Source organism: Pogonomyrmex barbatus, unplaced genomic scaffold, assembly GCF_055798465.1.
Source record: "Pogonomyrmex barbatus isolate J1 unplaced genomic scaffold, ASM5579846v1 scaffold1, whole genome shotgun sequence".
In the NCBI taxonomy this organism is placed as follows: Eukaryota; Metazoa; Arthropoda; class Insecta; order Hymenoptera; family Formicidae; genus Pogonomyrmex; species Pogonomyrmex barbatus.
Window position 1 is genome coordinate 2961200 of NW_028297098.1, and position 27955 is coordinate 2989154.

The window sequence follows — 27955 nt, forward strand, 5'->3', positions numbered from 1 at the left end:
TAACCACTTAAGCAAGTAGTCTGATTTTGACATTAGGGAAGTGCACCTCATAAATCGACATGGTAAAAATGTCAGGATATTCCCGAGTATATGTGTATAAGCAACATGTGGATTAGACATTTTAATGGACTTTTGCATAATGATAGGTGAGAATTTTAAAATTTCTCGATGTTTTCCTCCTTTCTGCATAAAGTATTAAAATTTATAGTGCGGTAAGAAAGGAGCACCATAAATTGTAAAAGGATCTCTAAACGAAAATTCTATGCCTGTGAATAAAAAGGTTTCTCGTATGGCAAGCCGTTTTGATATGTATATTAAATATTAACTATATTTCGTTACCTCGCACATTTAACTCCATCGTAGTCTAGTAACCATAGATACATACTAAAGCCATATATACTAAAGCCAAGAATATATAAATCTCTTCTAAAAAATGCAGTAAATTAAAGTAGATAACGTATATAAATTAAAAAAATTATTTTATGTTAATTTTTTATAGATATTTGAATATGATTATTTCTTAAAAATTATTGTAACTTTTAATTTGTGTGTAACTTTTTACTTGTGTGTGTGTGTGTGTGTGTGTGTGTGTGTGTGTGTGTGTGTGTGTGTGTGTGTGTGTGTGTGTGTGTGTGATATTTTTTATAAGATCCTTATATACATAATATAAAATATTATAAAATATTATATATAATATTTATAAAAATAGAATCTTAATATTTATTTAAAATACATTTATTTTAGACAGGTTATATTTTTCACACAATTCTCGTTACAATATTTTTAAATATTAATTTAAGAAATTTTGTAATATATGTTACATCCAGACATTATATTTATTTAAGTTTTAGTCACTTATATTCTTGTATGTTCATATACGTGCGAGTATCTAATGTAAAATATAGTTGAATCAACATCCTGTATCCATGAGTTTTTCACTCATAGGATAATGCAATTTATACGGTTGAACGCTCGTGTACTTTTCGCATCTATACGAACTAATTTGTGACGTTAAATGTCCTTTCATTATGGTCGCTTCTATATTCTGGTGGACGAGATGTAATTTTGCTGCTTGTTTGTCTGGTGTTTTCGCCTGAGTTTCCATTAGAATATATTATACGGACGAACGATCGAAAAATAGTCGTCCGCGTGCAATGCAATTTCGGATCTCCGCGCAATATCATCCGATAAATATAACACCGAACATTGTCGATTGGCTTTTGGAGTCATTGAATTTCACCCACAAACGTCCTCAGCAAAGCGCAATCTCATCGGTTTGCGAGTAAACAACCGGCTTGCATAGAGAGTATTTGAGTAATCATTTTAATTAAAAAAATTTTAATTAAATGACATAATTTTTCTGAGACAATAAACAGACATTGTCTTTCCTGTCTAAAAAATATTTTTACACTGATGATTCATTATTACCGAATAATATACAAAAATCAATAAATATAATTTGGAACAGATAATTGAAACAAATAATGTTTAATTATATATCAAAATATAATTTGATCAATGCCAAAAAATTTTTAAGATTTCATTTTATTGAAAAGTACGTTTTTTTTTTTAATGTACGCCACAGCTGCTGCATACAGGAAACTGATTCACAGAGTGTTAATCAATCTCCTGCAGAGATCTAAAGAGATCAGATGGATTTGCAAAAGATAAGTCAAAGGTAGGTCATGTGTGCCGAATGCAGTAAACATGTTAATTATCCGTTGAAATACATTTCATGAAATGCATTCAATCAAAGGGCACTTTCATTTTGAAAACCGAGCGGTTCGTAAATTGAGGTTGCTGTCTATAGTTATGGATGACGACCAAAAATTTCAAACAGCTGTTCATGGCATGCTTTTCATATCGATTTTACTATACATCAATAAAATGTATTGCTTGTAAGAAGATCATACATAATCATTTTTCTAATAATATTATTCGTTGTTCATCATATTCGTTGTTTTTCAAATATTATTAAATTATTACGCGGAATTTTATATATCATGTATATTTTTTTTAAATAATATGAGATGAAGTATGATAAATATAAATTAATTTCTTTAACAATATATATGTACATGTTACAATAGACATGTAGGAAAAATGGATTTTACTGCAACCGATTGTCAATATTACTGACAGGCATTTCCATCTATGAATAATAAAAGCATTATCTTGATTCCAAATATTACGAGTGTCAATAGAATGCGTAGTGTGATATCGACGTGTATGAGATTGATGAGAAAATCTATCTCAATTCAATTATAAAAATCCTGAAAATCTATGTTCCAAGTAATAAACTTATGCAAACTATATAATATCTTTGATAAATAAGAGAAAATGATCATATTCTCATCACGTAATATAAAATTTTATTTTATATTTCGCGCATTTTATTGTTAATAATAAATGCGCAATAAATAATAGCGTATGTGTTTTGTAAAATAAATTTTAAATTATGTATTGTTTAAGAAGTATATTTATCTTTTTAAAAATATTTTTATAAAACAATAATATAGATTTACGAATATAGTATAAGTGTGTGTTTGGATGAGTTGATAGATGATCTGTCATAAACGCTCGATTAATTTCTAAGATATCATGACAGTACTTTTTATAAAGAAAAGTTAAGTACATTTTAATGGTTTTTATAGTTACATCAGCCAGATACTGTGTTAAAGAGATAATTTTAAGTATCATACTGTAATATAAAATTTATGTGCGCAGTTTCCTTAACCTAAGAATACATATCAACGAAAGCGATAAAAATGGCTCGAAATGGCAGGAATCATGTGCACATTCTGATGCATTGACCCAGAATTTGGGAAAATGATTGGAATCTACGGCGCTATGACCCGGAATGACAAATGTTTGGCATATTTCATACTTGGAAAAAATTGATCCGGAAGTTCATTTGCTTGATGCTCATGATGAATGCTTGTATAAAATAAGAAATAATTACACATAATTTCTCGACACGCGATGCGTATTTCGCAGTATTGTAGATTGTGACATTGGAGCATGTACGTCATACAATGCAACGATCTTTAGTTAGTGTTAAGTTATAAATTATTCGTTCGTGTGATTAAACATAGCAAAAAGTGTGGGAATTATGTATCAAAAAAAGAATATAAGAGAAAGATAAGCTAGGTTTGAAGTGCATTGCATTGTTTATCCATCAACATATATATATTGATATCTCTGATAATAAGAAATAATATTGTAATAAATGTATTTATCGAAAAACATGACAAGTTTCTATTCGATCCTTAAGTCAATAATTTTAATGAGTTTTAAATAAAATTAATATAATATAAAAAATTGAATAATAATAACTTATTAAAAGTATTTCTTCAATAAAAATATTATTATTACTGCAAGATACGTCTAAAAATAATTACGCAATTATTTAATACTAAAATCTTATTATTGACAAAACATTAATACTTTTTTGATGTAATTTTTGCCATTTGTCTCTTGTCTCGAAAAACAAATTAAATAAAAGAAGTGTTTGTTGTTTCTATTTCTTCGAATTGAAATTTCCCCCAGGGAAACTCTTGTTTGCAGAAACTTCGATCATAATTGAATCAATGCCAATGTTTCTATAAATAGTAAATAGTTTCGAATGGCATATTCCCAGAAAGCTCTTTCTGAAACTCTTAAATAAAATATTCCTCAACTTGTGACACAGGAATAGCTATAAAGGGAAACAAACTTTACTTCCTGTTTGTACGGCTATGAGTTTATCGGGGCTTCTTCTATTCATATCCCATTATTTTGCTTTCATGATCGAAAGACCAGTCATCTACGGAACAGCCGTTGTATCATACATCTCATAATGTGCTTATTACATAGTCAAACGAGCTAAGCTTCATAATGCAAGAAAATGAGATCTAGATTGCTTTCCATAATATGAAAGAGAACGTAATATCCACCTTTCCATATGTATGATTGTTCGATATACACATACTGTGATATCTGTTCCTTTTGCTGTACAATATATACGGTAATAAAAGCGTATCCAATAAACCCTGCGAAATAAAATTCAAACTTTACTACCACGAAAATCCGCTTAGGATTTTCGTCGTTTACTTACGAATGGTCGATTTCTTTCACAATAAAAAATAATCATAATTGTCGCATAATTTTTTAAATTTATTATATAATTAAATAAAACATCATTTAATAAAAGTAAGAATTGTTAAATATTATATATTAACATTCAATGCACAATATTTTATAATTATAAAATATAATAAAAAATAATAATAATTATAAAATTATAAGATATATATATATATATATATATATATATATATATATATATATCTATAAGATATATATATATATATATACATACATAAATAATAAGAATAATTTATAATTGTATATTGCTTAATGTAACACAGTCCATATAAATATGTATGTAATATGTATATATTAAATGTAATGTAAAATGTATATATTATATGTATATATTATATGTCATGTAAAATGAACACATATTATTATAAATTTTACGTTTTAAAAGAAAGTCAGATTATCTTGACAACAAAGTGATAGTCGGAAAAGCATCGATTTATCGCAATTCGTCAGTTCTATCCGACAACGACTACACATAACGCCACGAATGCTTCTACTATTTTTCATCGATGTTCCGGCGAGAGGACATCAGTCTCGTCCGTTTTTTCCAGCTTTTTTCAGTTTCGACAAATGGATCCCACCTTCGTCTTGTTTTCGCGCCTCCAATCTTCGTTTCTCATCAGGATCGTGAACATGGCGGCTTTTGAAAATGTTCAATTCCGCTTTTCAGTCTGTTTCTTCATTGTAGAAGAAACGAGAAGAAGAGACATTTGCGTTACGATAGAAACAAAGAAATGATTCAAATGACTTGCATTCTTACCAATTGTTAATAAATATTTATATATTTTAGAAATAACAGAATATATTTACAGTAAAATTGTCAAAAAGTTTTATAAAATATCAGATCCTGAGTTTAATGTTTCCGCTCGCTTATATTTCTTTCCGTCTAATTAGGAAGTCGAAGATACGATGATCGTTTGAGATCGTGTGCTTTCTGATTTAAGATTATCCGTTGAAAAGTGGGAGGTCTGCAAAAAAGTTTTCCGAAACGAAGATTAGTTCGTGACCCTATTTTTTTTACTTGTCGACCCGACTTTTTTTACATGAAGTATATATAATAGGGACAAAAGTAATTGTCTATATTTATTTTCCCATAATTGTTACAATTTCTATTATATTTTATTAATAGCATTATCTGTAAGAGATGTTTCAAATTTATCATATTTCTGTAATTAAAAATCTATGATAAAATATTGATATATTGAGATATAATTAATATTATGTGTATATAGAATATTAATGCTGTTTGAAATATGTATAGTTATAGTTGTAGCAATCACATTTTTTTGATATATTTAAGGAATGTGTCTTCTTGATTATATAATCAATAATACATAAAAATAAACTACTTTATTTTGTAAGAAAACAACAATTTTTGTAGAAAAACTGTTGGTAAATCTCGTGATAAATATGAATAAAATTGTTATTTTTTAATTGTAGAAATAATTTATTGTTTTGTCAAATAATAAATTGTCATATAGCATGATATTAAACAAATAACAAAAGTACTCACGTTTATAAAATGTCGTATATATTTCATATTTCTTGATGTTTGATGATTTTGCTTAATACGTAAAATATAAACTTTTAATCAAATTTGATAACGTATAAAGTGTAACATAGCAGTTAAAACAAAAAATCTGTTGCACCTTAATTATATCAATATTCATAGCTGTTCTATTTTTTATCAGTATCGATAAAAAATTTCCATATATTTAAAGTAAATTTTATATAGAGCTACGTAAAACAATGCCCATGTTGTTTTATAATCATTTATCATTCATTTTAGTATGGATTCGTACGATAAAATCAATACTTCCATTTTAACGATGTATTAATTCCATTTTAACGAATTAAACGATTTTAACGATTTAAACGAAACTAGAGATTGGAACAGTCGAAAGCGTCGTTCGCCGAATTGACTAGATTATCTCCCGTTGCAGTTCGTTCTGCCGGCGAATGAATCACACTTTTTATCTACGAATTCTATGGAATTCTTTTCTGGAGAAAGATTATCACTTCAAATCCATCGGATATTATTCGCAGAGTAGATAGTGAAGAACATTATACTATTCTTCTTCTTGCTGTTGTCATACAAATGCGTGAAAACTGAGGAATAATAGAACTGCTGAAAGATTGAAGATGCGCGCTATATTACACTTCGCTCTGCGTTTCATAATGCTACTTAAAGCTTTACTATTTTAGACATGTCATATTTTAAAAAAGAAAATTCTCCATTAAGACATTTGAAAAGAAATAATTTTAATATTTTACAAAATATATTATTTTTAAGAAATTACAATTTATTTGTTTAAAGATATAAAACAATTTATTATTTTAAAAAAACGTATATTAATCACAAGAAATATCATTAAATATAATAAGTCCGATAAGTACATAGAATAAAAAAAAAAAGTTGTACGATAAAGTAAATAATGCCTAAAATTATATTCTTAATATGAGAAAAATCTGAATTGGAGCTAAATTGCAAGATGGCAATGATAACAGAATAAATTGCAAATTTTCATGCATTTATGCAGAATCGACATATTTATGTTGAAAAGACTATATTACTATTTCAAATTTTGTGCGACATTAGAACTGCGCTAGAAATGCTAATAGCACCTTTATATGTCGTAGAGTACTTGCTAACTCAGTCTACAATTTACCTGAATATGAGAGGATCGTAGAAAGGTTGATAAAAGGACTTGACATAGAGAGAAATTGCTTGAAGAGAGCTATTACTCGAAGGAAGAATGTTTTGAATACGTGCCAAGATGTTTATTGTCGATTTAAGTTTATTTATTGCTAAGTATTACCAATTGGTACAGAAAAAAAAGAACGAAAGAGAGAATAAAGATATACTTCGATATTGTTTTACTTAATTGTTTCTTACTTTAAAATTAAAAATCTAGAACTATATTTATTATTTATACTATTTATATACATACTTTAATTTATTAATATAAAAGTATTAAATAATATTTTATCGTATTCTTAACTTAAAGAGAGAGAGAGAGAGAGAGAGAGAGAGAGAGAGAGAGAGAGAGAGAGAGAGAGAGAGAGAGAGACGTACTAAAAAGTATCCGAAGTAGTAATGTGCTATCCGCATAACAATTTTATTTTATTAGTTCAAAAATTTATGTTTATAGCAACTGCTTAAGTGGTGCTGAAAAATAAGTATCGAATAAGCTCTCTTGTGGGAAACATAAAGAAGTAGGAAGCAAAGAAATACGAATAAATACGAAGCGCAAATAAATTAGAAGCTCATGTAGTATAAAAAGCTTGTTTTTAAAATATTATTCATAATAGATTTTAACATATAATTTAATTATATATATAATAATAATACATGTAATAGTAATAGTAATATATGTGTTATTCTGTTAAAGCTTGTACTTGAATAAAAAACGTGTAACAAGAAATTGCAGTATTTTCAATCACGTATTTTGAATATATTTTTCGTTTTTCAATGACTTTCGTTTTTTATTGACATTAGTTTATGTATTTTTGCAAATGCAAAGCATCTACGCATAATTTTCGCAGTATTTGTTGACAGAAACTTATTTACCATGAATTTATGCTACGTATTCCATGAATAACATACTTTTCCAAGTCTAGAACAGATTTTTTATTTTTAACATCGATAAAAAATTCTTCTAATTTTTTAAACAATTGGATAAACAGTATCTTTTTACCTTTTGATTAATGTCTTTGATACTTGTTTAAATGCTATTTAATTATATTTATTGAAACTATTAAAAAATACAATGCTTTAAAAATGTGCAAATCAAATATGAAAAGCTATAAAACGATTCTTTGACAATTGGTGTTTTTTAAAAATATTTTTTAATATTAATTGTGCATGTATTATGTTTCTATAAATTTAAATTTAAACATGATAAGACATTTCATTGTTAATTGGATTTACCGTTTAAAACCACTTTATAGTGGATGAAAATATTCGGTGACGATCGATCATGTTCACCGATAAAACCAAGACTGTGCAATTTTATTCATTTCTCTGACGATGGCGGTCGGCTAAGTGGTGCTCCGGGACACCCTGAGTGGACGGAGCCTCTTCGCGTAGAGACGAACGAATGGAGAGAAGAAAAAGGAAGTGACGGAAGGTGGATTGCTGACTGGTTGAAAAATTAATGGGTCGAGTGTCAGGTTGGGTTGACGTGGGTATGAGGAATTCAAAGGATAGTACCGCAAAGTTTCGGTTAAAGTATCGTTATTGAATAGCTTCGTTTACATAAATTTTCCCGTTGACTGGACCTACTAAAATTTATTTTTCTTTTTAAGTTTTGTCCACTTTAAAAGTTGCCTCCAAAATCTATTTGTTTATTAATATTAAACTTTTTTATTTTTATGGGGCTATTTTCGAAATATAGATAGATATGCAATATTATATGATGCATACGTATATAATATATGTAAAAGTTAAAAGGTATTGTAAAATTTTCTTTTTGTAAAAAAATTTTGCTGCTTTTATCTCTTACATTATTCACTATTATTATCATTCTTTCATCTCCCGAGCTTTTGCATTTTCATGCCATTGCTCATGCTGATCATTTGGCTCATGCCAGAAAATTACAAGATAACGCGGATACGAACATATTATGCGTACATATAGCTAGGCACAGCATGCTACGACACGGCCAATTTTATCTCTAGCGAAGTGTGCTTCCTGGGCGCAACATGTTCCTTAATTACGATAGAGATACAGTGCTAAGCGCCCGTCTGTTAGCATCTATGTAACAGTAACGCTTAATTCTAATAAACATCTCAGATTCTCTGATTAACGAGTAAGAAGACAAACAAGATAAATTTATCTCACGACCACAATATCTAGAAATAAAAAAGAAAGAGAATTTGTAAGTAATGTATTTATATAATGAATATATATGTAAATATATTATCAATTTTTCATAAATGTAAATGTATTTATTCATTATGATATGTAATTACATTAATAATTAATATATAAAAAATATTGTTTAAATTTCATAAAATATGGAAAAAGGTAAAATAAAAATAAAGATGATTATAAATTTATGCATTTTAAGCTCTTACGTAATTAATATAACAAAATTATTAAACATGAAAGTATTTTTAAATATAAAATAATTTAAATATACTTTTGAATAATTTGAATTAATTTTAAATGCTAAAAGAACAGATATGTAAAATATTAGTATATGTAAAATATTAGTTGTATGTAAATGTTAGTATATGTAAAATATTAGTATTTATACCGATATACTCATTTCATTTCAATATTATTCGAGACAAAGATAAATCTAATTTATAAGACATTACTTCATTAAGAAGGAAGAGATAAAAATTGGAGATAATTCTCAAGAATTAATGACATGGAAGGACCTTTTGATAAATCTCCACGTTGTTAAAACGTAACATGAAACGATCAAACATTGAAAATATAGTAGAAGAGGTAAAGTTGCGTACAAGCTTATCGATTTATTTCACTGAAAATATGTCCTTCAAAGAAAATAAAAATATCACGCACTATGAAGCCAATATTATTATATAACTAAGAAATTAACGAGAAGAAAAAAAAAGATGCAATTTTTATAGTAAAAACTATTATATTAAATATAATAAAACTGATTTTTATATGGCATTAATTATTATTTAAATGAGTATATATATATATATATATATATATATATTTCTTTTTTTCTTAATTTCTTAATTTTTTAATTTAATTTCTTAATTTTTTCTTAATTTCTTAATTTCTTAATTATATAATATTAACAATATAAACAATATATATATATATATATATATTATACAATATTATTATAAAATAATATAAAAATTAAACTGATAAATATTAGTAACTTAATTTTATATTGTAGCAAATTACAAGAATCTATAAAAATATAATGAATAACTTATATTAAATAGAAATTAATAATAGCAAAGCAAAGTCTTAAATAGTTGGTGTAATTTATATACAACAATTCGTAATAATGTCAGAAATAGCACAATGTGGCGTTGATCATTTAGATGTTGTAAGGGAATTTTGTCACTTAAAAATTACTGTATGCTACTGTTCTGACGCATGAAACAACTTTGCTACTCCAATTCAACTTCGTAGTTGCTCGCGAATGCATAGAGGTTCTTTAATGAACGCGATGAAACGCTCGTATGCATTCGAAAGCGCTTCTGACGGACCGCTTATGTATTGTAAACGTGCTATATAATTCTTAATCTCTCTTATCCGATAGATATCAAAAACTTACTACCGAAACTTAATTGGATATATGTCAAAGTTACTGATGTGACATAAAAGAGTGAAGTCATCCTATTAATCCGTCATATGAGATGAGAAAGATCATCCATCCTGCATCAATGATTTTACGGATCATATGACGCCATTCTCGTTGTTGTCCGTCGAAGCCGAAACCTCGTTTGATTGATGACATTGCACATTCATTCGATATGCGCTTCTAACGGGTGACTTGCTATATTTCTATCTTTCATCTAACTCTTTTAATCCATAACGAAAAATAACATTTGTCTCACTACACTATTTTCGCTTTATATTTTTATACATGTCAATATTTATATTCTTATGATTAACAACGTATACATCCTTTTCGTAGAATTTTTAGCGTGAATTAAAGATAAAATTTAATTATATGATATTTTTATTCTTTAAATTCTAATTATTATTATCATTCTTACGCCAAATATTTTTTGCATCTATAATTAATAAAATAGATTTATTTGTTTTTTTTAATATAGCAAATAACATGTTTAATAAAATGATTATGTAAATTTACTATGCAATATTTATATTTATAAAAAAATTATAGAATTTTTACAATTTTATGTATTTTGTATGTATTATATGTTAAAAATATGTATTAAAAAATATAGTTGCTATAATATTAATAAAAATATGAAGTTTTTGTAAACTGTTTTGTAAACTAAACAAGTTATGCAAGGAATATTTTCGTGTAAATAAATACGTGTATGTCTAATTTTAAAAGCTTTCAAATAAAAGCTTTCCGTTTTGCTTCGTTGATACACACCATTTCCAAGTTATACAGCGTAAAATTGACGCGGTACATTGATCTAAGACGTCTACTAGATAGATGTTTACTACACCAATAAAGAGTTTCTTTTATGTTTCTTTCTTTTTATTACAAAAAAGTAAAGTTTCAATTTCTCAAGTAATTTTTTTCCTATGTAAAAAGAATAGTACATATAGTAAAAACAATTTATCTAAAATTTTTAGATTTTTATTAAAAATACAATTATATCTAATTTACCTCAAAGAAGACTAGTAAAATAATATAATTCTAAATAAAAAGAAATTAATTTTTTAATTAATAAAGTTTAGCTAATTAAAAAATTTCTATATAATATATGTTGTTATTTCTTTAAAATTAAATAAAATTGTATACAGCAAACTTTTGTGTTTTCTCATATTAAGATTTAAAGATAATACGTAATATATTTCTCGTAATAATATAGAATGTTTAGTTAATTTAGAGAAAATATTCCGGGCTAAAATTGCATTGAGATAGCTTGGATGATGCAAATTGCTAAACACGCAAAGAATTTAAGTATTGCCGGAACATTACGATCTCACCATTACCAGTAATGATAGCAAGCTCGGAAGGTAAGAACCAGCCGTCTTGGCTCGATCGTGAATCCTTTGTTGGTTTTACCGTACGAAGTGCATTTTGGATTTGGAATCAAGCCAAGACATTCTTCTGACAGACTTATGGGATCGTACGTTTACAGCGGCGCTGTATAATGCAACTCCGACGAATTCCTATCGATCATTTCAATGAACTTCAGTTTACTCAGAAAGCTTTGAGGATGAGAGTAGTGCAACATTATCCGTGTGCACTTCTAGCGTTGACGACTCCACGAAAAAAATAAAAATAAGAGCTCCTATTTTTATAAAGCGTTAAAAATTTATATTGTTGAAGTATTAATATTTTTATTCATGCAATCTTATATATATATATATATATATATATTTTACGTACTTTATGTATTTCTGGCTCAAATTTTGAAGGCTTTACATTCTTGAGTAGACACTATTTCTATACACTCTTATTATAGTGTACTTACCTGAAACAAAAGAAAAAGCATAACATGAGAATTATAGAATATTATTTTCATCAAAATATTATTTTTATCGTTTATTATTCATACATTTATAATCCCTTTTACTTTATCAATATAACAACAAACAATATAATAAAAATTTAAATTATTTATCGCAGAATCGATTACAGAAATATTTTTCAAAATTCGCGTACTAATGAGAATATTTATAAAATAAATTTATAATATAAATTATAAGATCATTCTAATATACAATATAAAAAGAATATGAAATATAGACATACATGTGCATTTACTCTGGATGAATAAATAACCTAATCTCGGAATAAATAATGGATAATGAATAATTTTTTTTATGACAACGAATTCAGTAATAAGCAGTAATTTTCAAATTGTGAGAAAATGTTACTAATGCGTAGCCATGGTGGCAGGTATAAATAAATGTAAAATAGAGAAATAGAGATGCCTTATACATTTCGTATTATCTCGCAAACAATGTCACAAACACAATAAACTGCTTTAAATTAGATAAATTTCTGAGATATTTTTGCCCAGTATATCGGAGAAACTTTATTTCCTGTGTATTTTAAACAGAGCTATACTTTTGAAATTAACCACACGAAATTATATGAGATCTCTCAGTAAGTATAAAATTTTGCATGCAATATCATAAATTATTCTTAGCAACAGGCAAACACACACAAATATACATACATATACACCAATAATTATATATTGTTTATGTATGTAGTACGTTTAAAAAATATATATTATAATTTATTTTGCACAATATTTTAAAATTTGTACTTTAAAATAGTACTTTTTATTTAAGCATCGAGAGAAATATCTAAAGTAATTATAATTAATTGAATATGTTATATTGTTTTAATTTGCAAATTTGTCTAATGTGTTGATGTTTTTTAATTGTATATGTCACAAAAAATTCATTAATTATCTAAATAAGATCAACGCAAAATAGTAGCAAAATGAAATAAAAAAATATAGCTACAGACAATGATTTTCAGAGTATCTTGTGTGATAAAATTTTATTATCACCAGAAAAAAATTACCAGAAAGTTGTGACAATTCAATTCTTTATAATTCTAACACTTCTGTAAATATGCTAAAAAACAATTGTGGCCATTTTGTAGTATATTTTGTAATGAATTTTTAATATTTATTCTATAATAAAATATTTTTATTATAGTTTCTAAATTTTCTACTTCTAATCGCACTACAATTAATTGCATTGTAAAAATAATTTATAGCAAAATAATTTATTTCAATTTATGTCAATTTAGATTAAAAAGAAATAATGCTATTTCAAAATTAAAATGTAGTTGTCACGTCACTATTTTGAATTGTACAGATGAAGTCTTGTTGAATTTATAAATGAAACGAAACATTTACTTTATCAATATTTGATGCAAAAGCAGCGCATAAATTGAATCATACATTGCCTCTCTATTATCATAGCTTGTTCTACTGATTGAGTATCGCAAATGCCATTGTAAATGCCTCGATACAATCGGATTACGGACTTGACAGTATAATGATATTGCCAATATAAAACTATGCTATCATTAAATAACAACGCGGCAAACTTTGCCCGTAAATAATAATAATAATAATAATATTTGCTATTTTGTATTAGAGAAATGTAAAATTTATATAAGCGGCAAACCAGCTAGAAAACATATTTCATGTCACCAACCACTTTTCCTAGAATGCTGCTTATCTTCTTCTTATAATATTTTATAGCAAAAATTCAACACTTCTTTTATTTTCATGAGATACTGCAATATTTACATCATTTTTCTCAAATATCATGTCTTTTTCAATATATGTATATTACACGCGATGCACAGTATATGTATATTGATATACCAAAAATAAAACAAATAAAACTTTACTAAAACATAACAAAATAATTTATAACAAAAATTTAAAAATGCAAAAAATCAAAAGCAGAACAGGAAGTATATTGAATATTTATTACTATAAAAATATTGAATTTTAATTAATAATATTAAATAAAAGTTGATTACAAGTAAAAATTGTATCAGCTTTAAATTTTATTCACATATGAGAATTTTATGCAAAAAAATATCCTTTATCCTTTATCTAATTCCTACGTCATAAAAAATACAGGAAAATACGGTTGAATTCACATTTAACTCGTATGACCATAAAATCGCAATCTCTGTCGTATGCAAAATAAATATATAAAAATACGAAAGTTTTTCTCGCAGCTACAAAAAGACTAGAAGTCAAATTTTTTTATCTCGAGGTTTTTCTCATGTAGTTACTGCAGATGAATCCCGGCGCATAGCGAAAACCGGAACTGTAACACGCGCGTAAATATCCGCGGTTTAAACTTGTCGTGAAATATTTGGATTTCGCCGGATCCGTCGCATTGTTGGACGTGGTGTGGTGTCAAGCAGCGTGGCACACAATGACGTTTCATCCATTACTGATAACCATCGGCACGTTAGCAGCGCTAACGAAAACGGGAGTGTTACGTTATAGTCGCGTGCACGGGCGAGCTTTATCAGCTGCGGAATAGCGGAAGAAAACTGAACGACAACGGCGACGACTCATTTCTCGCCTGCCGCGATCCATTATTGTCGCTCGACTCGTCACTTTATCGGGTCCTATGTTTAATTCTCATTCCGCCGTTCCACGGACTTTGTCGTCATAACAGCGGAGAATGCGTATTTTTCTACCGTATCAGTCGTAATGATGTATCGTCCCGTTCGTCTATACCCTGTAACGACGTCGTTTGTTTCTTCCGGGACGTACGCTCGCATCGCGATATTTTTAACACGAGTAAGAAAACGAAATTGAAAAAACTTTGACGTATCACCAACGTCAACAATTTCTTGGTGAGTTTTCAAACAATATCTGAAACATTTGACAGCTGAACAAGACATATCATTATCCGAATAAACATTTCCACAAGGAGTTAGAGATAATGTAAATCATCATTGTAACTGAATAAGTGTTACTATTAGAAAGTCTGCTGCGCTTTTATATTACTAAAAATAAATGTCCATAAAGCAACATAGTGCAGTGCAGGCTCAATTAGCAATTCAGATAATTAACAATTCAGACAAAGGATATACAGACAATGTTTTAACAGTAATATTTTCACTATTCTTTTTAGGCTTTGTGCAATTCCGTAACGAAATCTATTGTAGAAAAATCGACCAATCAATCATCGATCGATTTCACTCTATGGTACATAAACCCAATCATACTATCAATCGTGCAATCGACCTCGTTTTATCTGCAAGAGAAACTGATTGAAATGAACTAAAAGCTCGTTTTTACGTTGCCTAGAAACGGAGAGAAAATTAAATATCACAGGTAAACGATGCAACGTTTATTTTAGTGAGAAAAGTTCCATTTCTAATTGCAAAAAGATTGTTAAAAAAGATTGTTGTGTAAAATTTACCTTCTTTTCTACACGTAATAACATTATCTCTATTTTTTTTTACTCATACACTACTCATTATAATTACATGTATTTTTTGCAAGTTTTTACAATGCTACTTATTTTCTTAAAAATTATTAATCTGCGTAAAATTCAAAACAATAATTCAAAAAAAATAATTATTTTGTGTTAATTATTAACTATTATATAAATTTTGCAATTTTTAAATTAATTTGGGAATTAAAAATTTGCGTCGTTGCAATTTTTATAAGAAAATAATGGTTTTAATCTTAATATTTAATTTTAAAATAAATATGCTATATTAATATTGTAATCCTAATTATAGTTTGCATATCCCGAGTGATATTATTATTATTAAACAGAAATTGAAACACATTGTTGGATAGTGTATCAATAATTTAAACATTAATCAAATGTATAACTTCATTAATAAATTCAATCTGTAATTTTAAACACTGCTTGATCATATGCTTGATCATATAATTATGCATTATATGTATAAATATTATGTTAGCTAAATTTAATATAACAAAATGCTTTTCAATAATTTATTATAATCGAAAATCGGAAATGTGTTATTACATACAACTTACACATTATCAAGATATATAATTTTTCTAATTAAATGCATTTATTTCATTTAATTTCATCTATTTTATTTAATATCAAGTAATTTAAGTGAAAACTATAATATAAACATTAAAAAAGATCGTTAAAGTTTAACTGATTAATAATAAATAAAATTTAATTATTATTCTCATGGAAATTTTGTAAAAAGAGAAGAAGTTCACTCAATTCTGTCAATTAAACAAAATTGATTGCTAGTTTTACACGTAGAGTGAAAGTAGAGCATTAGAACGACACCTTGGCGATGCTTGAATTCCCCATAAGCTCGATAAATCGAGAACGTTTCCAGCCTCTAGAGGGAACGCGGCTCATCCCGGCTTCTCATAAATTCCCAACATTCACGACACGACATTTACGTGGGCGCAAGGCTGCTCGAAGTTTGCTTCGTCGTGCGGCTCACACTGCATATGTAAAATTTTCCCTTAGATGCATTATACTGCCTCTGTGATATGACCATTTGAATCTGACATTATGACAGATCTTGTCACCAAAAAGACACGAATAAATATTTAATGTAAAGATTTCAATCTGGATCTATTTTACATGTGTGAGTATGTGTTTTTGCATGTGTGCGGGTATGGGGCGAGAAATAATTTCTAATTTGCATATAAAAATTATGCAAATCTTATTTGTTCATTAGAATAATTACTTATTTAAACATTATTTTCATAATTAAGCATTAAAACTAATTAAGCATTATACTTGTTATTATTGTAAAATTAATTAGAAATTATTTATATGCAAATATGTGCTACTAAAATACTTTATACGTTTGTCTTTTCTCTATTATATTTTTTGCACTTCTTTAATTTCCTTTCTCAAAAAATTTAGTTACCAATTATGCGTTGTACAAAGATACGTTTACATTCAAAAATGTTATGCAATTGAAAAACATTTCAAAGAAAAGTTTTTATTAAAAAAATATTTGAGTTATTCATTGAAACAAGTTTCAGAAAAGAATAGAAATCGTATAAAACATTAGATATTAAAAACTTTATACATTTTGCAATAATTGTTAATAAACAGTTAATACATTTTTTATTATAAAATTATATTTAATTATGTAAATATTTGTACTATTGCAAATTAAGCAGTTATAAAACAATTCAAATTAAATTAATAAAATAATGTCTTCTAACTTTAAATATTCTTTACATGCGATTTTTAATAAACAGTATGTCGTGTTACGAAGGCAATTTGCAAATTATTTAATTTTCTGAACGATACAATATTGCACAAGTAAAAAGTATTTTTTAATATCTGAATTTACTTTTTAATGTTTTTTTTGACAGGTCTCATACTCTGATATCGAATGTTATTTACTTGATGTCATATGGCTCGCAGCTTACGACAAACGTGTCCATATCAACAAAAAAAAAAATATAAACCTGTAAAATCAATACCATTCATTCTCCACTGTCGATACTAATTGTATGTTATGCGGTATGCACATCCTCTTGTGGATGGCTATAAATTAAATCTGATAATGTACACAACCGCAGTGAATTAACGAAGATTACAGTAGCCATCGGTTATTTGGTCACAAGTATCACGATTTTGGACTGATTTTTTATTTGAGACACGTATGCTATCGCGGCGTTCTGCCTGCTGATGACGATTTGTTATCGACGTAATGAAAACACCATCTGGAGCTATTTTGTGTGTTATCATAAATAATGGTCCGCAGTTATTACAAGAAAAAAAGATTCAATCAGTAGCTAAAGTATAAGTTACGCATATAATAAATAAAAGTAATAGTAAGGACATATAATTCTGTCGACGCATTTTGATTAAGGTAAATATATATATTGCACAAGCAAAGACTTTCACGTTATGTTTTCTTTAAAGTTTATTTGCGGAATACGAAGAAATATTTATACATTTACCTCTGTAAAAACCCGATCATTAAAAGATATTTTCTGCATTTTTACTTAGCTATTTGCTCAAAGCGACGTCGATAGCCAGGTTAAAGAAATTCACAAACAGGTTAAACAAATACACGTACAAGTTAAACAAATATACAAACGATACAGAAAATTCATTGTCCACCTTATAAATTTCCAGAAAAAATATTATTCTTTTTATATATTTATAATTTTTGTATTATATTCAACAGAAAATATCTACGAAGAAATAATTCAGATATAAAAAACTTCGATAAGGAATAAGGAATATAGATTTAATATAGATTTATAGATTTAAAATAATATCTTTAATTAAAATTTTTCAATAACGTTTTAACTATAACATTAAGAAAAAATAATAATATATTATACATATATCTGTTTTAAAATTATATTTATTTTGGCTATTACAAAAATTTTTTTTAGTGGTTAATAATATTAAAATTATTGTCAGATTTATAATTACATTTATATACTAATAAGTATTTTTGTTAACTAAATTGTTCTAATCTTTTTTTTACTTTAACGAGTCAATGATCAAATATTTTATGAAACTTAAATGTCCTGAAGCGAATGTTACATTACCTAAAGTTCTCCGTTTACGATAGAAAAGTTTTATTTTGAGCCATGATAATACTACGTGAATGCATAACTTTTACGTGTATACTTGTATTTCCTTCTTTAACAATCGTGTATTTCATCGAATTTATAGTCGAAGATATAGTTTCAAACGAAACTACAAATGTAAGGCAAGACAAGATTTGGTGAACTTCTGTGATATCCAAACTTTTTACGACAAAACAAAATTTTTAATACATATATGACTTTATATAATACTGTGACTTTATACTATGTTTGTATAAAGATTTCAGTTTTACGTTCTTTATATATATAATATAATATTTATTATATATATATATATATATATATATATATATATATATATAACATTTTTTTTTAGATAATGATTTAATCCAAGTTTCTTAGTAAATATATTTAAAATAAAATAAAATATTTTCATGTTATATACATTTGAAAATATTATGATGTTTAAATAAGAGAGAATTAAAATATTAATACATTTGTTATTTAAAATCAAATATAATTTTGAATGTTCTAGAGCACTTTTATAAAAGTTCGATGAATCAATCTTTCAAATAGAAGGCCAGCATTTTAAGTAAATGAACAATAGAAAACCGCATTTCAGCTGATAAATTCAATTTATCATGAGTAATCCACAAGAAATTCACGAGAGAAAATTTCAATTACGTCTCATACTTAATTAAACTTTCAATTGGTGAAACGTTGAAATCTATGGAAAGTTTCGTGCAAGAAAAAAAGAATGCCATTTATCATCTTCTCATCGCGAGCCATTTGAAATTGACAGGACAATGTGTAATATATTGCCCGAAATTTACGCGACCATTAAAAAAGTTTAAGATTTATAGGCTGCCTTGGTAATTAATAGGCGTCACGATTCAATATGTGCAACCTGCTATCTTGAATAACACTTTTCCGATACACGAACGTGACAGCAACGTATCACCAGCAATATGCCGCATGCGCATTTGCATAGTTTAGAGTTCTTGCTGATCTTAAACTAAACAATATTCTCTGACTTATCCTATTGCCTATCCTTCTTTTGTCGCCCTCTACTCATCAACGAATAAATCTTCATCGCCGTACTAAGTATACCCGATAAAATATTGAAAACTTGTAATCCTCTCGTTTATTGTTCCTAACTTTGTCTTCTAATGTAACTTATACTTTATTCGTCGAAAATTCCATGAATAAACACGACCACGTCTAATCTTAAAACTATGTTAACAATGAGACTTATTAGCAGCCATTATTATTTGTGCGCGGAAATATGTTGATATTTGAAACTAAAATTAATGGATTAGAACTTTATGTAAGATAACAGCTTTTAGTAGAAAATATATTTACACAATAACATAATGTCCTTCGAAAGTTCGAAAATTTGTCAGTTCGAAAATTTATAACTTTTCGTTATAACTGTAACTCATACTATTTGATGAACATTTTATTTGATAACTGCACAAGTTAAATATAATACAGTAATTAATTAATGTTGCATATGTATTGTGTTGTGAATTTAGTAACTTTTTCATATTCAAGGCAATTGCTGAATATTAATCGCAATAAATTGCGCAGTTATTTTTTGTACCATTATAACATTTAATGGAGACTTAATTTTGCCTATTATTTATATTGTATGTAATGCTTATGAGAAAAAAAAATAGAATCCTTTATTCACGCGTGTTTGTTTAGTGAATTAATGTTTGCGTACTTGCGTAATCAATCATACTTTTGTAAGTTTCTGATAAAATGTTCTAATGAAACTTTCCGTAGAAATCATTTTTGGAGAGAACAGGATTTTACTTCTATATGTACACATATTTACACACGCCTGCCATAAGTCTATTCTTCATAGTATATTTTCTGTGCTCGTTAATCATTGCGTCCATTATAAGCAAACATACATATAAAAATATTTCTTTTATTTATTACAAGCTGCAGATATATTACACTCTTCTAGAATACAAAAGTTATTCTTAAGAAAAAAAAGTTATTCTTAATTTATAAATAGTTTAAAATAGATGTGGATGAATAATGAACCTTTAACTTACTAACATAATTAAAGTATAAACAAAAGTCTTTATTATATATTACTAAAATTTTCATATGCATGCGAAGTATTCACAATTAAATATTAAAGATATATTTATAGACAGGTTGATATAACACGTCACAGCTTATTAATTTGCTGAATTTTATATTTTTAGAAACTTTTATGAAGCGAGAAAGTGGTGTATGCATGGTAGCTAGTCAAGTTAGGCTGGACCACCTGTTACATTATTCCCTCGTATAGCATGTTTAAGTTTCGTTTTTCCATTTATGCTAACATATTAACCAAAAGATCCAAATTCATCATCGTCTGTCACTATTTTGACACTTTACATTAAATTCAAATGCATCGACTTGTTTTACTTATCTCTTTTTACTCCGTATTGTCTATGATATATTGAGATAAATAATGCCATGTGTATATACTTTTGATGCGCGTGAAAGGTAAATTTATCATTGTTTGTATCTCTATTCTACATTTCAATTGTAGTATATTTAGAATAGAAGGTTTCTTTATAATGTATAATTTATATACCGTAATCCACAATCTATACACATATGTTATGATAAAAGCAATTAATTGATGCTTTCATAGAACGTTATTAGTGATAATTCTATAGAAAACAATAAAATAGCCGCAATTTCATAGAAATGTAACAATAGTTCCATAGAATTGCCAAAGATTTCACATCATTGAATTGTGACCTTCACACCTATTTAAATGTATTTTTTACTTTTTTTATAGTCTACGCATTACGAAATATTCTATTTTTAAAATTCTTAAGATGAAGGAACGTAAAAATTTATATTTACATTCATATACAGAGAACATTATAGAATATAGCTTGGCATTCTCTTAAATGAAAAAATAAAGAACGACCTATTTCCTACAGCATACGAAAAAATTACGTACCAATTTGCAAAGCATAAATGTCACTGACAGATATAAATGACCTAGCGTCTGGAAAGAAACAGAATGTATGGCAGAAATATCCTATGAAATCCTGAAGATTTTCAGTTTCAAAGAGGCTCCCGTAACAAACGGGATTCATAAAGACCTGAGATATTGGCCTTTACTTCTCTCACAGCTGCTCTCAAGGGCTGCTAGCGGAAAACACGAAGGATTGAAAGGAAAACTTTAAATCGTCCTGATGGGGCTAATCAGGAATGCAACGATCGACCTCACGAGGCGAGACGTTCGCTGTCAGGTATGTTATTAATTACATAAAACCACCGAAGTACCTCGTTACAGAGTTTAATTACATGACGCGAACGCAATGTACGTGACAGCTTGCTAAAACGACGTTTAATCGGAAATATTAATGATGTGTACCAATACCAGACGAAGAACGATGAATATGCATGTACATACATCCGAGTAATCATACTCCGACGTTGATAATGCTTGTGCTATCCGCCGGGATTTATATACGTCAATGAAACCCCGGAAGACGATAAAAAGCATCCGCTGACGCGTGTACACATTTTTTCTTAACTTGACAAAATTGTGTTGGATAACGGCGCGCGCAAATAATCACGATAGTCTCTCTGAGCGCAGCATGCATAGATAATTAAACACTGCTAATGCTCAAGCCAACGGTAAGTTATAAATAAAACATACGCGTCGGCAAGCAAAAACGAGAATGCCACAGTTGCAAGGAAATAAACGGCAGACAACGTCCGAGATGCAGCATAAAATAAAATCGCCGTTAGTGCTTCACATTTCTGTTATGCTTTCTCCATTTTTCTTTTCTCTTTTGATTCGTCCATTTTTCGTTTTATTCGCTTCTCTCCATTTACCCTCCGTTTTGCTTTACTTCCTTCCGCTTTTGCCCGTTGTTTCTATTTCTTATCGAAGCGGTATCCTGTATGGAATCGTCTACGAGAATCCCTTTAAATCTTTAAGATCCTTCGGAAACTTCGATGTCTTAACGATGTCGGTGCTGCACCGACGATCGGGGCAGGAAATGTAACCAAACAAAGACCGTAGGATCAATAAATTTGCTACGTGTTCTTGTCGAGTCTTGCTAATTTCTGGAGCAGACCATAGTCGTAACCGTCATCAATTTCAAGCGGACTTTTTACGAGAGACGAACGGATAATGCGTCGCGCATGAAATGCTTTGTCAGAAGTACGTAGCTTTTATGGATCATTTACTCGAATGGCCGACCCGTACGTGCTTTACCGCGTTTTTACTGTTCTTATATTTTGTTATTTTTGCTTTACGGCATAGACGACGCAGACATGTCCCCCATTGTCTCGCTAACTTTATATTATAGCCTATAAAAGCTTTAATTGGCAATTCGCAGACTGCTCGAGAAACGGCAAATGCTATCGTATTTCCGGTATCAAATCGTGAAGACACAAAACTTCACTTAATATTTCAAAAAATTATTTTAAATGTAATTTTTACTCAAACATTTTTTTATACTGTGTTTCACTTATGATATTTTACAATAAAAAAATATTATTATACAAACAGTATTCCGCTTGAATGTTATTTCAATATAAAAATCGTATCATGAAACCTATTGGTGCCGATTTAATCGGCAAATTTAAAAATTTGTTTAACGTTTTGTGTAAGTTTGACAAATAACACACCATATTTTTTGTGCATTCTAAATAGCAAGAAATAATATCTAAAATTTATTTAGAAAATATATTTAACAAACAATTATAATATAATAATAATTACTTTTAACTAAAAATAGTTGAGTTATAGTTAAAATAAAAGGTGTTACGTATAAAATTGTGATATTTTAATCTGTTATTGTGTATTCTGATCTCAACAAAATTGTATAACCCATTTAATATAGATATATCACAAATAGATATACATATATTTCGTACAATCTATTGTTGTTTCGCCGATGACATTTTGTGTCAAGCGAGGCTGACGAATCTTCATGCAAATTGTGATACTGCGTAATAACACGATCCGATCAAATCAATAGGCATTAATTGAAATAGAAGCAAAGCGGACCGATCAAGGAGCGTGACGGCTATTGCATTATGCAAAGGACATAGCGAAAGATAACATTGCCGTACGACAGTTTGTGCAGTAAAAGGATTCGTCGCTCAGCAACTTTCATATAACGTTCGTCTTATCGTGAAAAACTAATGATGAATATTTCTTCAAGACATAAATTTTTGTTTTTCAGGAAAACAAGATCATAAATACGTCTCGGCAATGTCTTCATCGAGTACCCATGCTCAATCTCGGCAGGATATTGAGGAGTAACAACCGTAGTAACAACGTCCTTATTTCATTCCAGAAAACGCTTCTGCTTCTCTTTATATTCTTTTCACTTTTTTCCTGGAATTGGAATGTAGGACACTACGTAAGATATTTGCAATTATTTATTGTTTGATTATAATTTAAAATTAATATTTATTTACGATTTCGTTGAGATATTAAAATATTAAAATTTTATATGCACAATAATTTTTTATAACTACAACGTAACTATCTTTACTTTAAAATTTGGTTTACATAAAATAAATTATAATAATTTCCTGTAAAACTTATTATTACAATCACTTAAAACATATTATTATAATCTTTATTTTAAATTAATTCCACAAAAACAATTAAGTAACAAAGAACAAACTTTTTCTAAAAATAAGCTTATTTACTTATTTTTTTTAATAAAGTTGTTACAATCTTTTCATTAACTATTATATGTAATTTAAAATTAAAAATTATACTATGTAGTATTTAATATTCAATTGTTATCGGAATCCAATGTCATATTATTTTTAAATAAATCAAATATAAAGTTTTTCAACCATTCAATATATTTGTATGTGAAATACGGAAAGTGATTGCTATGCAATTTAAAGCTGTCAATTTCTCAAATATAAAGGAAAATTTGATCAATGTTACACATACGGAAATATGAAATGATAAAATGTTTTAGTATACGCAGATTGATTCAATATAAAAATAAGACAAAATTACTCTGTTTAAAAAAGAACAAATCAACAAATTTCTTGATAAATTATCAAATTGAAAATACAATTAAAAACAAAAATCTTAAGAATCAATTAAAAATTAAAAATTAAGAATCAATTAAATGATATAATTAAAAAGAAATGTTAAATGTTAAAATAAATTGTAAAAGATATTTTATTATATATTATATATTCTTTTATATTTTTCTCTTAATTCTTAATTTATTGTTTATTAATTCTATTAATCACATATGAGGTAAAGTGGCTTATTTCCTTCGTCTAATTTCCAATCCTTCGATAACGTTAAATTATTACTCTAAATTATATAATCCAAATTGATAACCAAGAGAAACTTGAAAAGCGGATCAACTATTATCAATAACTCGGATTTAGCATGTTAGATATCGGATAAAGCTTTATATAATTTTTAATTAAAAAATTAATTAGCAAACAAAATTGTTCTTATCTTTATTTTTTTATATTTGTGGTAATACATTTTTATATTTTTAATTCAAATATTATAATGTTAAAAGTAAAATATCATCAACTAATATATCGATGTTAAATTATTTTCTAATAATTTTTCAATTCTTTAGAGTGCATTATATATAAAACATACATTTTATCCTTAACGTTTGAATATTTCAGGTGTTAATCGAGATGTGCATGAAATCTTAGAAATAATCTTATTTATTCGGGAAATGGCTTACAGATTAACATCATACTCGAGCGTATTCTTCAGAAATTGAATTTCTCTTTACTCAAGTAATGTCACCTGCATACTAAAGCGATCTGGGTCATACGATAATAATCTTTTTTTGTAGGGAATCGGTCTATGTTCAAGCAATGGTATATAGAAAGAAGAAGACGAGCAGAGGATATATAGAAGAGATTGAACAAATCCAGACTCACTATTAAAAATTAAATTTGCGATACCGCTTTCAGAACCTGGCCCTGATCCGATTCGTTTTTCTCATCGATCCGATCACAAGTATAGATTAAGTACGCTCACTCATCCCTTTAAATGTGATAATTCTGATTCTATTTCATCTCATCAGTTTAAACGCCCAACAAAACGATCATCATAGATTTCCAAATCTTAATTAATTATGCAGCGATGATAACTTCTATCTTCGGAATAATCTGAATATAGAATAACATTATACATATTAATACAATTTTTATTGTACAATTTTTATGACAATTAAAATCGAGATGCAAACAGTAAAATCTTCGAGTCATCAAACTTGTGATATGAACTACTCTCTTTGTGGATTCTTTGTGCGAACAGAAAGCGAATGGAGGGTTCAATTAAGCCAGTCCAATAGCGCAAAGGGAAGCACAATGAGGCGGAGAACAAGAAGGGCTGCCGACAATTAAAATATTCGATCAGAGTAGAAGAAGCAGTATGAATTAGCTTTATCAACGGTGCGTGGGTTAGTTATAACTTTTTCAATAATAACTCGTCGATTTATTCTCTGCGACCTGTTTTGTAATTCTCGTGATCTTTAACCGTAAAATCTTTCTACTTCTAGTCAACAAGCTAACTTCACGCATTGACAATGCCACATTCATGAAACAGCTGTCGCAGCCTATCGCAAACTTCATTCAAACATAATAAATTGCGAATGTGCGAGATGATATCTTCAAATTTTTGCATCGATCGTAAAATTCATGTCTTTTCCGATGCGAACTTCATCGAGCGAAGTTAGATGAATCAAGTTTGGACAGCAAGGAGATGAGCGGTCTAAAGCAGCTTCAAGAAAGTTTCTGGCTTACTCTTGGGATCGTGCTTGCCAACCGTCCATAAAATTACAGCCAGCTCGTAAAGATGAGTCAAGACTGGACGTTTGCACTTTAAGAACGTAAGTAAAAGAATAAGGATTCTGGTCAAAATATTAAAAAATGTAAAACAATATCGTTATTTTGTTATATTTTTAACTCTTGATTATAAGTAAAAATACAACATTTTACAATTACTAAAGAAAATTATGTAAGTTTAGAAAAAATTTTAATCTTTTGCAAATGGTACAATTTTATTGCAAAAAAAATGTTTGTTTTACTTTAATCTTTTATAAAATAGAAATTCTATGTATATAATATATATCTAGAAATCTAGATTAATAGATTTGGAGCATCCTGCGTATAAATCAAAATCCGATGATTATAATATAAACATCAATGGATCTGATTGATGATGTATAATAGTAATTCATTAATGCGCTTTAGTAGCGAAATACTAATTTGTAAATCAATCTTACTCGCTACTCATATTTGATTTCGTAAATGGCAGAACTCTCCGATTAGCAAATGGATTTTCTGCAGCAAATACGACTGTGTGAAGCCATAAAGCAACAGACCTTCCATATTAATGGGCAAACTAGCTTATTAATAATTTTCTGAAACTTTGAATGGCCATAAGGTATACTAACAAATAAAATAAATATAAATATCATATTATTATTTTATACATAAAATCATATTTATAAGAAATTTAGATTTTAATAATGATTAGGAAAGTGTTTCTTCTTCTTCTCCCACAATTTACTAGATTATAGAAATACTGGATTATATATTGGTATATTATATTTAAATTTAAAATGCAACTAATCAATTATAATTAGCAACTTTCGTTAAAATCAACTATGTATGATTCAATCTTTCGCTTTTTCAATATTGATGTATCTTCGCACATTTTCAACGCGTTTGATATGCAGATATATCCTCTAGAATTTAATACGATAGATATGTGTTATGAAGTTAGAGTTATATTGATAAAAGCACTGGCAGAAATATTGAAAATACATGATTAATATTTTATGAGAAAATTAATGAGAATCCCATTCACTTCAATATAATTCTCGTACGTATTGTTAATTTGCAGAATTTATTCTTTATAACAAATCCATATATAATGAAGAGAATAGATATTAAATAATTTTAAAGACAAGTTAATAATTACTTTTATTTAATTATAAACAAGAGTTAAAATATATCATTTTATTAATTCTTCATCAATGTGTATTATCCTATAAAACATGACTAAAAATATATCAAACAAATTAATTCTGTCATTTTCTGTTTTTGAAAAAAATGTATATTT

General features: G+C 27.8%; 2 long non-coding RNA genes across 16 annotated transcripts in view; one reads left to right on the plus strand and one right to left on the minus strand.

Annotated features, from left to right (window-relative positions):
• The window catches only part of LOC148937953 (uncharacterized), an 88110-nt gene that overhangs the window by 24218 nt on the left and 35937 nt on the right, over positions 1-27955 (minus strand). Inside the window, exons 1-3 of one of the 4 annotated variants that reach the window (XR_016141392.1) lie at positions 12546-14880; positions 12180-12264; positions 11410-12081 (exon numbers count right to left, since the gene is read on the minus strand). The exons of 2 other annotated variants lie outside the window; for them this stretch is intronic. This is a non-coding gene — a long non-coding RNA (uncharacterized LOC148937953). Of the gene's footprint in view, positions 1-11409; positions 12082-12179; positions 12265-12545; positions 14881-27955 lie in introns of those variants that run through there. One more of the 4 variants, XR_016141388.1, reaches the window with a different exon arrangement.
• LOC105425080 (uncharacterized) lies at positions 14743-27865 on the plus strand. Of its 12 annotated transcripts, none has more exons than XR_016141378.1 (9): positions 14743-15146; positions 15428-15501; positions 17638-18140; positions 19370-22106; positions 24060-24239; positions 25677-25854; positions 26144-26288; positions 26388-26717; positions 26980-27865. It is a non-coding gene; the product is annotated as an uncharacterized LOC105425080 (long non-coding RNA). The 12 variants fall into 12 exon arrangements; XR_016141386.1 differs by lacking the exon at positions 15428-15501 and adding an exon at positions 25501-25617; XR_016141383.1 differs by lacking the exon at positions 17638-18140 and having other exon boundaries at positions 21792-22106.